A 12,758-nucleotide genomic window follows, 5' to 3' on the forward strand; every position below is an offset into this window, starting at 1 on the left:
AAATATAAGGAACAAGGATAAGATTAGTTATAAAATGGAATAAGAAAAGAACACACAAAGACGAGCATAGAAGTTAATGAAAAAAAATAGCTAGAGAATATAAGAAAAAAATTGATTAGTTAGTTATTGACTGGAATAAGAAAAGTACCCAAAAGACAACCATGCGAATTAATAAAAAGATATATCTGGAAAAATAAGGATAGAATAGATTAGTTAGTTATAGATTGGAATAAGAGAAGCACCAAAAAGACGAGCATAGAAGTTAATAAAAAGAAATAACTAGAAAAATATAAGTAAAGAAAAATAGATTAGTTAGTTATAGATTGGAATAAGAAATGTATTAAAAAAGACGAGCATAGAAGTTAATAAAAAGAAATAACCAGAAAAATAAGGAAAAAAGAATAGATTAGTTAGTTATAAATTGGAATAAGAAAAGCACTAAAAAAGACAGGCATAGAAGTTAATAAAAGAAATACCTCGAAAATAAGGAACGAAGAATAGATTAGTTACTTTTAAATTGAAATAAGAAAAGCATTAAAAAAGACAAGCAACAAGTTAATGAAATGAAATAACTAGAAAAATAAGGAACGAAGGATACATTAGTTAGTTACCAAAATAAGAGAGGCATAGAAGTTAATGAAAAGAAATAACTAGAAAATAAAGAACGAGGAATAGATTAGTTAGTTATAAATTGGAATAAGAAAAGAACCCAAAAAGACGAGCATAGAAGATAACTAAAAGAAATAACTAGAAAATATAAGGAAAGAATAGATTAGTTAGTTATTGATTGGAATAAGAAAAGTACCCAAAAGACGAGCAAACGAATTAATAAAAAGAAATATCTGGAAAAATAAGGAAAGAATAGATTAGTTAGTTATAGATTGGAATAAGAGAAGCACCAAAAAGACGAGCGTAGAAGTAAATGAAAAGAAATAACTAGAAAAATATAAGGAAAGAAAAATAGATTATTAATTATAGACTGGAATAAGAGAAGCACTAAAAAAGACAGGCATATAAGTTTATAAAAGAAATACCTCGAAAATAAGGAACGAAGAATAGATTAGTTAGTTATAGATTGGAATAAGAATAGCACCAAAAAGATGGGCATACAATTTAATAAAAAACTAACTAGAAAATAAAAGGAACGAAGAATAGATTAGTTAGTTATTGATTGGAATAAGGAAAGTACTGAAAAGACGAGCATAGAAGTTAATGAAAAGAAATAAATAGAAAAATATGGAAAGAAGAATAGATTAGTTAGTTTTAAATTGGAATAAGAAAAGAACCAAAAAGACAAGCATACAAGTTAATAAAAGAAATAACTAGAAAATAAAAGGAACAAAGGATAGATTAGTTAGTTATAGATTGGAATTAGAAAAGTACCAAAAAGACAAGCATACAAGTTAATGAAAAGAAATAACTAGAAAATATAAGGAAAGAAAAATAGATTAGTTAGTTATATATTGGAATAAGAACAGCACCAAAAAGACAAGCATAGAAGTTAATGAAAAGAAGTAAATAGAAAAATAAGGAACGCAGAATAGATTAGTTAGTTATAGATTGGAATAAGAAAAGCACAAAAAAGACAAGCATACAAGCTAATAAAAAGAAATACCTGGAAAATGTAAGGAACGAAGAATAGATTCGTTAGTTATAGATTGCAATAAGAAAAGCACCAAAAAGACGAGGATAGATGTTAATAAAAAGAAATGACTAGAGAATATAAGGAACGAAGAGTAGATTACTTAGTTGTAAATTGGAATAAGAAAAGCACTTCTTTCGTTGCATCCTCTCTTTATCCACACCACACTACATTCACTCAACATATACACCTTTTCCCAAAATTAAAATTTCATAATGGCGCACATACACCAAGCCTCGGAGTCCCCGTCTGGGGGGGGGACCACAAATTCCCCCAGGGAGGACTCCCCTTCTGGCTGCCGAGGTGTCTTGATAACTTCTCGAACCTCTTTCTTCTCAATTTCTGCAACATTCGCGGTCTTCGCTCTAATTTTCATTCTGTGGAACATCATCTCTCCTCCTCTAAACCTCACCTTCTCTTCCTTACCGAAACACAGGTTTCTGAGGCTACTGACAGCAATCTCTACTCTGTTCCCTCCTACTATCTCTATCCTAAATTTCAATCCAAAGCTGGATGTTGCGCCTACGTGCGCAACGACATCACTTGCTCTCGTGCCCACGACCTTGACTCTTCTGAATTTTCCACCATCTGGTTAAGACTTCACTGTCATTCTATTACTAAATACATCTGTGCTGTTTATCTCTCACCTAACTCTACCAACTATGTAAAATTCTTTGACTATTTGAATTCTAAAGTGGAGCACATCTTGACCCACTCTCCCTTCGCTGAAATCTCCATCCTAGGAGATTTCAATGTTCACCACCAGCTTTGGCTTTCATCCTCTTTCACTGACCATCCTGGTGAACAAGCCTACAACTTTGCTATCCTCAACGACCTAGAGCAGTTGGTCCAGCACCCTACACGTATCCCTGACCGTCTTGGAGATCGGCCCAACATTCTAGACCTCTTCCTTACCTCAAACCCTTCTGCTTATTCTGTCAAACTGTTCTCTCCGTTGGGCTCCTCCGATCACAATCTTATTTCTGCATCCTGTCCTATCGCTCCTGGACACCCTCTGGACCCACCGAAGAGGCGATGCTTCTGGCATTGTGCTTCAGCTCGGTGGGACGACCTGAGGATGTACTTTTCCGATTTCCCGTGGAATGATTATTGCTTCCAGGATAGAGACCCCTCTGTGTGTGCTCAGCGCATCACAGAGGTGATTGTCTCACGAATGGAGGCATACATTCCACGTTCTTTCTCTACTCCTCACGCTAAAAAGCCTTGGTTTAATCACGCTTGTTCTCGTACTGTCAATGATAGAGAGCCAGCTCACAAAAGGTACCAGAGCCTTCAAACTAATGCTAATTATGAACTTTACATTTCTGCCCGGAATCGTGCCAAATCTATTCTCCGACTAACCAAAAATTCTTTCATTAATAGAAAATGCCAAAACCTTGCTTTCTCTACCTCTTCCCGTTACTTCACTTCTTCATCTATCCCTCCACTCCTCACTCCTGACGGCAACACTGCCGTCTCATCTATCTCTAAGGCTGAACTCTTCTCTCAAACTTTTTCTAAACACTCCAGTCTGGACGATTCTGGGCATATTCCTCCTACTCATCCCCCCTCTGACTCTTTTATGCCTGTTATAAAGATTCTTCAAAATGATGTTTTCTATGCCCTCTCTGGCCTCAATCCTCAGAAGGCTTATGGACCTGATGGAGTGCCTCCTATTGTCCTTAAAAACTGTGCCTCCGTGCTGTCACCCTGCCTGGTCAAACTCTTTCGCCTCTGCCTGTCAACATCTACCTTTCCTTCTTGCTGGAAGTATGCCTTCATACAGCCTGTACCTAAGAAGGGTGACCGCTCCAATCCCTCAAACTACCGTCCTATTGCTTTACTTTCTTGTTTATCTAAAGCTTTGAATCAATCCTTAACCGGAAGATTCAAAAGCACCTTTCCACTTCTGACCTTCTATCTGATCGCCAGTATGGGTTCCGCAAGGCGTTCTACTGGTGATCTCCCAGCCTTCTTAACTGACTCTTGGTCATCCTCTCTAGCCGTTTCGGTGAAACTTTTGCTATTGCGCTGGACATATCAAAAGCTTTTGATAGGGTCTGGCACAAATCTTGCTTTCTAAACTACCCTCCTACGGTTTCTATCCTTCTCTCTGTACCTTTATCTCCAGTTTCCTTTCTGACCGTTCTATTACTGCCGTTTTAGAAGGTCACTGTTCTTCCCTAAATCTATTAACAGTGGTGTCCCACAGGGTTCTGTCCTCTCTCCCACACTTTTTCTGTTGTTCATTGATGATCTTCTTCCCAAAACGAACTGTCCTATCCATTCCTACGCCGATGATTCCACTCTGCATTATTCAACTTCTTTTAATAGAAGACCCACCCTTCAGGAACTTAACGACTCAAGGCTGGAGGCTGCAGAACGCTTAGCCTCAGACCTTACTATTATTTCCGATTGGGGCAAGAAGAACCTGGTGTCCTTCAACGCCTCAAAAACACAGTTTCTCCACCTATCCACTCGACACAATCTTCCAAACAACTATCCCCTATTCTTTGACAACACCCAGCTATCACCTTCCTCAACACTAAACATCCTCGGTCTATCCTTAACTCAAAATCTCAACTGGAAACTTCATATCTCATCTCTTACTAAATCAGCTTCCTCGAGGCTGGGCGTTCTGTACCGTCTCCGCCAGTTCTTCTCCCTGCACAGTTGCTGTCCATATACAGGGCCTTGTCCGTCCTCGTATGGAGTATGCATCTCATGTCTGGGGGTCTCCACTCACAGCTCTTCTGGACAGAGTGGAGGCTAAGGCTCTTCGTCTCATCAGCTCTCCTCCTCATACTGATAGTCTTCTACCTCTTAAATTCCGCCGCAATGTTGCCTCTCTTCTATCTTCTATCGATATTTCCACGCTGACTGCTCTTCTGAACTTGCTAACTGCATGCCTCCCCTCCCGCGGCCCCGCTGCACTCGACTTTCTACTCATGCTCATCCCTATACTGTCCAAACCCTTATGCAAGAGTTAACCAGCATCTTCACTCTTTCATCCCTCACGCTGGTAAACTCTGGAACAATCTTCCTTCATCTGTATTTCTCCTGCCTACGACTTGAACTCTTTCAAGAGGAGGGTATCAGGACACCTCTCCTGTATTTGATCTTCCTTTCGGCCACCTCTTTGTTTCTTTTTAGGAGCAGCGAGTCGCGGGCTTTTTTTTATTATTGTTTTCTTTTGTGTGCCCTTGAGCTTCCACCTTTGTTGTAAAAAAAAAAATTCATCGTCAACAAACGAAACCCTTATGCATTATCAGACTACAATAAAAAATTACTGATGAGTGCCCACACACACACACACACACACACACTATATATATATATATATATATATATATATATATATATATATATATATATATATATATATATATATATATATATATATATATATATATATATATATATATATATATATATATATATATATATATATATATATATATATATATATATATATATATATATATATATATATATATATATATATATATATATATATATATATATATATATATATATATATATATATATATATATATATATATATATATATATATATATATATATATATATATATATATATATATATATATATATATATATATATATATATATATATGTGTGTGTGTGTGTGTGTGTGTGTTTCTGGCACCTCAGTATTTTTTGTTTATTGTAGTTGGGATAATGCATAAGGGTTTTCGTTTGTTGACGATGAATGCAGCGAAAGAAATAAGGAGACGAAAAATAGCCTAGCCTGCTCCACAAGCAGCGGCCGACCGGCGGCCAGGCAGCGGGCAGTCATGCGTCGTCGCTGTACACATCCTTAGAAACCGTTCTGTGCTATGCTCATGTCACGTTTTATCTATAATCTGATCGCACCATGGCGTTCAGGAGAGTTTGCTCTATGAGATTAAATTATTTATTTCAACCCTGGTTCAAAGACTGCTGAGAAAAGCGATGATAAGTAAACTGTGTTATAAACATTTCGGAGCTGTCTTGTGATTTCAACTCATCACATTTCCTTTATGTTTTATTTTATCGAGTTTAGATAAATATAACTGAGTTGCACAGTTACTGCTGAGTCCAACGTTATCAACTAAAGTGGCCTGTCGTGAATAAGAGACGAGCTATGACGAAGAAAATACAAGTGTGTAGCGTCACGGCGGACATGAATGGCATGTGAGTGAGGGAGGGGTGCAGCCAATCACAGGAGCTGTAACAAACGCTGCCTAGGCGCCAGATGAACAGGCTCCGTCAACAGACTATATCATTTATAATATCATTAATGTAAATAAGGAAAAGAATTGGTCCTAGAATTGATCCCTGTGGTACGCCTCTCGATGCAAAATTAAATTGTGAATAGGTGCTGTAACAGAATACAGTTTATGATCTATTACAAAGATAACTCTGAAGAAGTTGTAGCGGCATACCTCTTATCCCAACAAGTTTCAATTTCTCTAACAAAATACTATGGCTAAGGGAATCAAATGCTTTGGACAGATCAATAAAAATCCCAACCACATACATCTTTTCTTCTAAAAATTTGTAAACATTGTTAACACCGATAACATTACATTTAGAGTTTATATTACATAGAACAAATAATTGGAGGTTAGTGGGAATTGACGGTATATTCAGAGTTAGGAGAGTAAGTACATTGTTGATAATTAAAGAATTATCATTAAGATGAATGTATTCAGATCAAGGTGAATTAATGGGTCTAAACTGCGTGTAAAAGTTGCTTACATTCAAGTCACTGTTATATTTATCTTACAATTCAAGAAGATTTAGGTCATTAATGTCTCGTGCAATAGAAGTCATGGTGGGATTGAGAAAAAATAGCAAAAGTAATGTCTAATGTCAGAAAAGTAATAATTAGTGGCATTAATATTAATATCCTTAACGCCGTAACCAGCACCGGTCACTCATTCCTCTCACCCATTCATACCACCGGTAGTTCACACACACCTCCACCTCCTACACCTTCTAGCTCACTTATTCATCCTACCATTATGTTTTCTTTTTTAATATAGTTTTGTTTTTTAACCTTCTGCCTATGGTGGCGGTAGGCTTTCTTGGTGGGATCTGATGGTCGGCCCAAGCCTGTTATGACGCAAGCAAGTGTTTATAGTTGCGCCATCTTGCTTGATTCATGCTACCAACCGGAGTTCATCTCTGATCCTCTCTTTTAGGGACAGAATCTAAAGTCCGGGTTGATAGGTGGTCTACAGAACAGCATATGGGTCGTCTTAGGCCACTCAGCGGTGAATGAAAAATCATTACTTGTGGCGGCGGATGAGATGGGAACCCACGACCAACTGGATGCCGCGCCCTCAATCTAACCACTGAGCCACCGCCTCCCTCAAACCCTCATCTTCCCCTCCTCTGCCTCTTCGATCCCCACCTCTTACCCATTCATACCCTCCCTAGCTCACACACACACACACCTCCTCCGCCCACGCCTTCCAGCCCGTTTATTCATCCCACCAGTGTGCATTCAGTCTCTCAAACCCTCATCGTTTCCCTCCTCTACCTCTTCAATTCTCACCTCTCACCCATTCATACCATCCGTAGCTCACACACACGCCTCCTCCCCCACGCCTTCCAGTTCGCTTATTCCTCTCACCAATGTGAATTCAGCCCGTCAAACTCTCGTCCCGCTTCCAACCTTCCGCCCTTCCCAAAACACAACGCCGCTCACCCACGCTGCACTTTCTCCCACGCACCGCCGCCACCCACACCCTCCCGCCCGCTTCTGGGGAACTTGGCGTCCAGTGAGCTATTACGCAATTGAGTTTGATCCGACGTTGCCCCGCGAACTGACCTAGAACGGCTGCACAGATTCACAAAGGGGTCAAAGCGTAAGGTTGATTAGTGTTGAGGTCATGTGTTGTGAATCCTTGTGTTGTGTGTGTGTCCCTGTTTGCCTTTCCGCTTGTCTTCTCTCCTCTCTGTCCGATTCGTGTTTCGTGGAAGAGATGCGGGTGTTGAGGTTTGTCTGCGCGGCGCCCCTTCAGGATGTGTGTTGTTGGGTGAGGCTTTGGGAACACGTAAATTCTGTGTGTGATGTGTGATGTTGGGGGTTGTTATTATGTCTCTTATTTGAGTTCCCTTAGGTTTGTATCTGTATTGTTAGTTTTGCTACACAAGGATTTTTACAGAGATCGTCGCTTTCACTCTTTTCTACGGCTATTTGGTGTGATGTGGTGTTGCTATTATGCGTTTTCTTTGAGTAATATTTTAGGCTCGTGTTTTTAATGAATTGCACAACGATTATTATAACAGTGGTAGTTATTTTCAGCATTTATATCTCGGCTGTGTTATTCTTTTTGTGTTATTCAGACTTTAAGCCCTAGGTCATGTCCCCTTCTCTCTATCTATAGTTTCATTGATTCCGTTAAAGTATAAAAACCTACGTACTTAAAATATATCACCTTACCTTTATTTTGTTCACGTTTTCATTTCTATCTTGGAGTCACGTCACGACTTTCCACTTCCAAAGTCTGCCTAAACTCTGTACAGCCAGTAATTATCAAACTCTCCACTTGTTGCAGTTTCTGGCCCGCCTTCCCACGCCTGCAGCCAACGCCCCAGACAACAACACCAGTGACAGCAGGAGGCATTAGGCGGGAAAGTCTCGGTTACCGATGACATTCAGAAACAGCAGCATCCACCTCGTCTGGTCTGCCCACGCGGGATGGAAGGTAAGGGTTTGTTATGCCGTCCCTCTGACATTCTAGGGCAGTAAATAGAAAGTTAAGCACGTCGGGGAAAGTAAAAAAAGTTAGTAGTTTCATTTTATAGTCTCACACGCATTGTCAGGCGAAAAAAGACGAGGTGGAAAGGTCACTTCAGAGTCCCACCGTTTTCTTTTATTTTGTTTTTACTGAGACTCCTCTATTTTTTTTCTAGGATTTAACGGTTTTGATTAGTCCTTTTTTTTTTCATCCGAGGTTTTGCTCTTGTCGGATTCCACCTTGCGTCTCCTTTTTCATATTTTATCCTCTCTCTTTCTCTCTTCCACCTTCTCTTTCGTCTCTCTCTTCTACCTATTACTCTCTTCTCTCTCTTTCTCTCTCACACGACCACCCCAAAATTCACCCCCACCACCATCATCAGTACCACCAACACCACCACCATCACCCCAGAGCAAAATTCGTCTCCCTTCCTCTCTCTCCTCTCATTATCTCCTCTCTGCTGCTGCCGCGTCCTCGTCCTCGTCCTCGCCCACCGCCGCTAAGTAATTCAGGGTGTCGAGGTGAGGAACAAAATGTTGAGGTGATGATGGGGGCAAACACGGCATAAACTTGCTCACTGTGGACTATTTACTGCGTGTGACCCTGTCCTTTTATATTCCTGCCTTAGGTCTAGCTCCTCTCCCCTCCTCTTCCCTCCCCTCCACTCTACTCCCCTCCCCTCCACTCCCCTCCACGAGTTCCATCACAACCACTACCACCATAACCACAGGCACCCACAACAACCTTCACTATACCACTACCACCATATTCTGTATAATTAGGTCTTGATCTTCGTATATTCTCACTCTATAGCAGCTTTTCAACGTGTTCCCTCTTCCTCTCTTTCCTCCCTTCCTCATGTTACACTTCCTCATCATCCCTTATCTCTCTTCTACTCGTGCACTCCCTGACGCCTCTCCCTTCATCTCATACCCTTTCTCCCTTACGAACTCTCCCTCTAACCATCTCCCTCACTCCTCCTCACCTTATCGCCTACCCGTCTATGTCCTTACGCCTTTCATTCATCTCATCCACTCTCTATTCTTCCCGAGCACATTCGCATCTACTTTCGCCCTTCACTTCCCTTCTCTGTGTCTCCCTCCTATTCTGTCTTTTCTCTCCGTTCTACTCTCTCCTCTCCCTCTCCCTCCCCCCTACTCTCTTCTCTCTCCCGCCTGCCCCTCCTCCCTCTCTCCTCCATCTCCCACCTACACACCTTTCTCTCTTTCTCCCACTTACTCTCTCCTCTTTTACTTCCACCTACTCCCTTCCTCTGTCTCTCTCTCCCTCCCACTCTCTCCCTCCTCCAGAACCGTCACCCTCCCTTCCTTCCTGCTGCGTGCCATCCGTCCATCCCTCTGCTCTCTTGTCCTCGGTTCTCCAATATTCATCGGCCTCTGTTTCGTCCCTCAGCCGCCTGTCGTGGCCTCCGCTGCCCCTCTCCCTCTCCTGCCGCTGCTGTTGTCGCCACTTCAGGTCCGGGCGAAGTATTGTTTTATTCACGCGGGGTTTTCCGGCACCTTCGTTTCCAGGGCGGACCAAAGACGGGAAAGGGAATTAGATATAAGTTTGGGAGTTTTTTTTGTTTTTGTTGTTCGTGCTTTTTGTTGTTGTTGATGTTTTGGTTATTGTTTTAGTCATTATCGTTGATGTTGATTTTGTTGCTTAGTTGTTGCAGTTTTGTCATCGTCTTAGGGGGAGGATCGCATTAGGTTAAATAAGAAACTGTGCATATTTACGATGTAGAAATCAGAATAAGTTTCGTTTTCGTTATTATTTATCATAGTGTAGTTATGACATCAGATTCTTTATGCAGACAATAATAATGAGTCGTGTATTTATTTGCAACCATGGAAAAATAAATTACCCGCACTGTTAATTGGCTCCCTGCATCAGTGATTGTCAAAAGTAAATATGATATACATTTAGTTATTCTGTAGCTAGATATTACAAAAAAAAATAACTGACCACATTAAATACTGCTGCTCGACCATCATTGTTATAGTAATACACAAACTATATATATAAACACTTCAATGTCTAGTGTCATAATGGAATGGAAAGTTAAACAAAACCCACGTGGAGAAGGAAGAGGAAGCATTAATAAATCGCTTCTGCTATTGTGTGTGTTGCATAAACGGAGGGAGAGAAAGAAAAATAGAAGAGATACAAGGACAAAGACATGAAAGGGAGGGAGAGAGAAGAGAAAAGCAAGAGATAACAGAGAGGAAGAGAATGGTGAGGAAAGACGAGACGAAATATAACGATGATAAAAAAGTTAGAGCGGCAAAAGAGGAAAAATAAGAAAGTGGAGAAAAAGAGAGAGAGAGAGAGAGAGAGAGAGAGAGAGAGAGAGAGAGAGAGAGAGAGAGAGAGAGAGAGAGAGAGAGAGAGAGAGAGAGAGAGAGAGAGAGAGAGAGAGAGAGAGAGAGAGAGAGAGAGAGAGAGAGAGAGAGAGAGAGAGAGAGAGAGAGAGAGAGAGAGAGAGAGAGAGAGAGAGAGAGAGAGAGAGAGAGAGAGAGAGAGAGAGAGAGAGAGAGAGAGAGAGAGAGAGAGAGAGAGAGAGAGAGAGAGAGAGAGAGACTCACTATTCACCGGACATGACTCTCACAAAGGATTTAATGAGGCGGAAATTTTTAAGTTTTTTTTTTTTTTTTTTTCTTTCCCTCAACTTGTAAATACCAACACACAAACATTCTCGCCCTGTCTCCCCAAAGTGCTTTCCGCCTTTATGCTCAATCTTCTTTTTTATTTTATTTACCTTTGTTACGGATTGCTTTTTTCTGTGTGTGTGTGTGTGTGTGTGTGTGTGTGTGTTTGTATGTGTGTGTGTGTGTGTGTGTGTGTGTGTGTGTGTGTGTGTGTGTGTGTGTGTGTGTGTGTGTGTGTGTGTGTGTGTGTGTGTGTGTGTGTGTGTGTGTGTGTGTGTGTGTGTGTGTGTGTGTGTGTGTGTGTGTGTGTGTGTGTTCTCTCTCTCTCTCTCTCTCTCTCTCTCTCTCTCTCTCTCTCTCTCTCTCTCTCTCTCTCTCTCTCTCTCTCTCTCTCTCTCTCTCTCTCTCTCTCCTGTATTACACCTGCCTCGTTTTATGTGAAAGGTGAATGTGACCAGACAGACCAAATAGTTCTACAAATGATCTAAAGTTAAAAGCATATAGATACATTTTTGGTGCTATAGATATACATGATAAAATTATGTATGGAACAGTAACAAAATTCTAAAATATCCGTGCGCGTTAGACTAATGGAATGATATAAAAAATAGCAAGCGTGTACATGAAACTTGTAATTGCATTTCAGTCAGTAGAAAAAAGTGTATGAGGGATGGAAGGAAAAAAGCAGGAAAAGGAAGAGGAATGGAAGAGATGCATGAGGGAACAAGGGAAAGAATGAATGAATGAATAAAGATTAAAACATTGTGATATAGGATAGACCAATCGATAGGAAGAATGAGCGAACGGAAGAAAGAAGAAAGCAATTAAAATGAATTAAATTAAGGTATATAAGAGAAACAAACTAACAAAGGAGGGAAGAAAGGAAGGAGTTAATGAAGGAATAATCGATTTAACGTAAAAAAGAAGGGACAAAGACTTAAAGGAAGAACTCAATAATAGGAATGAATAAAGATGAATAAATGAGACCTAAGAAAAAGGAAGGATGATGGGGAAGAATGAAAGCAGAAATAAAGGAATGAAGGAAGGAAGAAAGAAGAAATGAATGAAGGAAGAGGGAATGAATGATTGAAGGAAGAAAGGAAGGAAGGAAAAGAGAAGAAAGGAATGAATGAAGGAAGAAAGAAAGGAAGGAAAAGAGAGGAAAGGAATGAGGGAAGAGGGAAGAATGAAAGCAGAAATAAAGAAAGGAAGGAAAAGAGAAGAAAGGAATGAAGGAAGAGGGAATGAATGAATGAAGGAAGAAAGGAAGGAAGGAAAAGAGAAGAAAGGAATGAATGAAGGAAGAAAGAAAGGAAGGAAAAGAGAGGAAAGGAATGAAGGAAGAAAGAAAGGAAGGAAAAGAGAAGAAAGGAATGAAGGAAGAGGAAATGAATGAATGAAGAAAGAAAGGAAGGAAGGAAAAGAGAAGAAAGGAATGAATGAAGGAAGAAAGGAAGGAAGGAAAAGAGAAGAAAGGAATGAAGGAAGAGGGAAGGAAGGAAGGAAGGAAAAGAGAGGAAAGGAATGAAGAAAGAGGGAATGAATGAATGAAGGAAGAAAGGAAGGAAGGAAAAGAGAAGAAAGGAATGAATGAAGGAAGAAAGAAAGGAAGGAAAAGAGAGGAAAGGAATGAAGGAAGAGGGAATGAATTAATGAAGTAAGAAAGAAAGGAAGGAAAAGAGAAGAAAGGAATGAAGGAAGAGGAAATGA

General features: G+C 40.2%; 1 long non-coding RNA gene across 3 annotated transcripts in view; it reads left to right on the forward strand.

Moving 5' to 3' along the window:
• LOC126992601 (uncharacterized) overlaps positions 1–12,758 on the forward strand; it is a 69,526-nt gene that overhangs the window by 50,182 nt on the left and 6,586 nt on the right. For 2 of the 3 annotated variants that reach the window (XR_007746677.1, XR_007746680.1), the window contains exon 3: positions 8,215–8,364. This is a non-coding gene — a long non-coding RNA (uncharacterized LOC126992601). Of the gene's footprint in view, positions 1–8,214; positions 8,365–9,810; positions 9,982–12,758 lie in introns of those variants that run through there. The other variant, XR_007746679.1, reaches the window with a different exon arrangement.

The sequence above is a fragment of the Eriocheir sinensis genome, unplaced genomic scaffold (assembly GCF_024679095.1).
Source record: "Eriocheir sinensis breed Jianghai 21 unplaced genomic scaffold, ASM2467909v1 Scaffold494, whole genome shotgun sequence".
In the NCBI taxonomy this organism is placed as follows: Eukaryota; Metazoa; Arthropoda; class Malacostraca; order Decapoda; family Varunidae; genus Eriocheir; species Eriocheir sinensis.